The sequence below is a fragment of the Durio zibethinus genome, chromosome 27, assembly GCF_047325235.1.
Source record: "Durio zibethinus cultivar Kanyao isolate XHJ-2024 chromosome 27, ASM4732523v1, whole genome shotgun sequence".
Taxonomy (NCBI): Eukaryota; Viridiplantae; Streptophyta; class Magnoliopsida; order Malvales; family Malvaceae; genus Durio; species Durio zibethinus.
Window position 1 is genome coordinate 15,562,606 of NC_143188.1, and position 3,064 is coordinate 15,565,669.

A 3,064-nucleotide genomic window follows, 5' to 3' on the forward strand; every position below is an offset into this window, starting at 1 on the left:
TACGTAAAATCAAATCATCTCTAAAGAAATTATTTAGGTTCATTTGAATTTCTTACTCCATGCCATTGAATTCAAGTTAAAATATGAATTCATCGTCATCTTTGTACTTATATTTAAGATATATTTAATCTTTAATTTTAATTTTATTACTATCATATTTAATTTCACTACTATAATAATTAATTTTATATGGTTATTAAAAAAAAAGATATCTAACACAATATTATTATTCTTTCCTTTGTACAAAAAAAATTATATTTTGGTACATGATACACAATAGATAGCATACTTTTTATGTATAAAAAAAAAGTCATGAATTTAAGTATAATTAAATTTTGTTTTAATTCTATTTCAAAATTTATATTAAGATTTGAAATTTATATCCTTTTCTTTTGAATTCAAATTTCTAAAAATAAAATTAATTAACCAAAAAAAAATCCTCTTTCATTGATCAAACAACAACAATAAAGTAACAATCATAAAGGAAAGAAAAACTAATACCTCGAAAACAAAAATACGAATTTATGGATTTAATAATGTTTGTTTTTCTAAAAAAATTGTAAAAAAAATTCGTACATAAAAATAAAATTAATAATCAACAAAAAAAAAACAAATTAATTACCGGTTTTGATAGGCCTATTGGGTCAAAAGACCCGGTTTTTCTTACATGGGCTGGGTCTATTAATACCGAAATCGGGCTTTCCATTGCGCTAAAACACAATGATCGATTCTCAACTTGGTAATTTTTTGGAATTACAAAACTGATTGAAGAAAGATACACAAAGCAATTAACATAGAAAAGCAAAATAAAAGAAAAATGTTGTCAAAAGGGGTTTAAAGTTATGGGGTTTCAATCAATTTTTCCCCCTCTTCTTTTTCTTTTTCCTGGTAAAAATTTCCTAATGCCCAGTTTTATTTTCGATCTTAAAAAATTCTTTTTTTTTTTAAACTGTAAACTATGGGTCTTTTTTTAATTGATTTTATCTCCTGTTTTTACAGTGACACTATAATTCAAGAGCTGGAGCAATTGCAGCAAATTCTTGGACACCCAACATCGGCAAGGGCAGAGTATTTGAATTTTTTTTTTTATTTCTTCTTTCTATGATCTTTGTTAGACTTTCATTGTGTAGAACGAATTCTATTTTTAGCTAAGCATAACTTTTTTTTTCTTATTTTTGTTTCTCAGGCTTTATTGTATGTTGGTTCTGTTCTGTTTTACCCATATTTCATTTATTTTTATGATTTAAATTGAACTACCATGTGAAAAGGATTATCGAGTATTGCCAAGTAGTATTTTCTTTGACTATTACTGTACATAATTGTCAATTTTGTCGTTCAATTGCTAGCTGTTAAATTTTCTGCAAAAGAATGATTGTTGCAGTTTGAATCTCTTGTTATTACGGGGAAGAATGGTAGGGTGGTTGAAAAAGGGAAATAAAAATAAAATGAAATAGTTGGGTGGAAAGTGTTACCTTTTATGGAGTTCTAGCTCGCAATCATCAATTGTTTAATTGTACATTTTGCATTTTCGAACAATTGAATGGAGCGAGGTTTTTGGATTTCCATTTGATTGCTTTCAAGTATCTTGGTTTAGATAAGTTTCGTCAGTCTATTTTCAAAATTAATTAACATATATGACATAACAGGTTCTTCTTGCAAATTGGGAATTGAATGCTTATGTGAAAAGGTGGTTATAATCTGATATTTTCTTTGTTGCATCCATATTCTGCAAAGATCTTTTGCCCTGTCTCTTTGTTTACCTCCTGGGTCTCAGTTTTTTATTGCTTTGCTTATGGTAGAGTTTGATCCCCTGCTTTCCCATTTTCCCTTTGCCCCCACTATTCCTCCCCTTCCTCTCTAGCTTTTGAAATTTCATTTTAAAGCCTTGGTTGTTGTAGTAGATCACAAGCATGCTTTAACATTATGTTCAAGCTGTTGAATTTGAGGTTCAAATTTCTAGTGTTAAAGTTTGATTAAAATTTTGATTTCTTATATAAGCCTTGTTTTACCCCCCCCCCCCTTTTTAGAGGGAAAGGGGGTTTGGAGAGATAAAAATAGCACTTATATTAGTGCATATGAATGTATGTATATATACAGTATATATAAACATTGGCTTAAAAAATATGCTATCTATGATGTTTGAATAAAAAATTGTGTAATCGCAAAATAAAATGTAAATTTCAAGCACTGTACATACATAAATTCTAAAAAATTCAAAAAATTAAATTCAATAAAATTAGAGTATAACTTAATGACCAGAAACAGAAAAAACTAAAGGGAGCTACCGAGAACATAAAATTTCTTGTGCAAAATTAATGCATTAGCAAACCATGTGAAGTTCTTGGTTGTTTTGCTTTATTTAGTATCTGTTTGATTGGGTTTTTGTTATTTGCTTTTTGCTTCGGAAAGCGTAAAAGCAAAAATTGCATTTCCACAAGCAATAAAATTTTTAAGAGTTATACACAAAATATGTAAATTTTTTATGATTAACTACATGATTCTACTTCTATATATACTAATTGTGTTATAATTGATTTTATATTTTAATTTTTTTTTCTGTTTTAGACCAGTTATGATATATATATTTTTTACCTTTTGCTTTTCCTTTCTAGTAAAATATATACGTTTTATTCATGTTCATAGGGAACTTACCAGACTTCTTGACCATGTTCTAGAAATGCCAGTATGTATCGAGTTTGCTTTGAATATGGCAGCTAACAACATCAGTGAATCTTAGGTTTGTTGATGCACATGATGGCTAATAGATTCACTTGACGCTTACTTATCTAAAGATTTTCAGATTTTTGAAGGATGAAATACAGAGGTGGTGCTGATGTTAATAATATTGGACATTGTACACTGTCAAACAACATAGAGGTGGAAATATACTGACTTTTTAAGGTTTCAGGGTTGTTTTTTTTTTTTGACTTCATTCTACTTTTTTTTTTTTGGAAAGATATATACCAACATCTTATGTAAATATGCAACTTGATGTAGATAATTTGTAATTTTGGGGAAGAGAGAGAAGGAATGAAATTGAGAAGATAGCGATTTTTCTTTGAAA

The 3,064-nt window shown here is 28.1% G+C and overlaps 1 long non-coding RNA gene across 1 annotated transcript; it reads left to right on the plus strand.

Annotated features, from left to right (window-relative positions):
- The first annotated feature begins 758 nt into the window (after positions 1 to 758).
- Positions 759 to 3,064, plus strand: LOC149511035 (uncharacterized). Its single transcript, XR_016334775.1, has 2 exons — positions 759 to 888; positions 1,000 to 3,064. It is a non-coding gene; the product is annotated as an uncharacterized LOC149511035 (long non-coding RNA).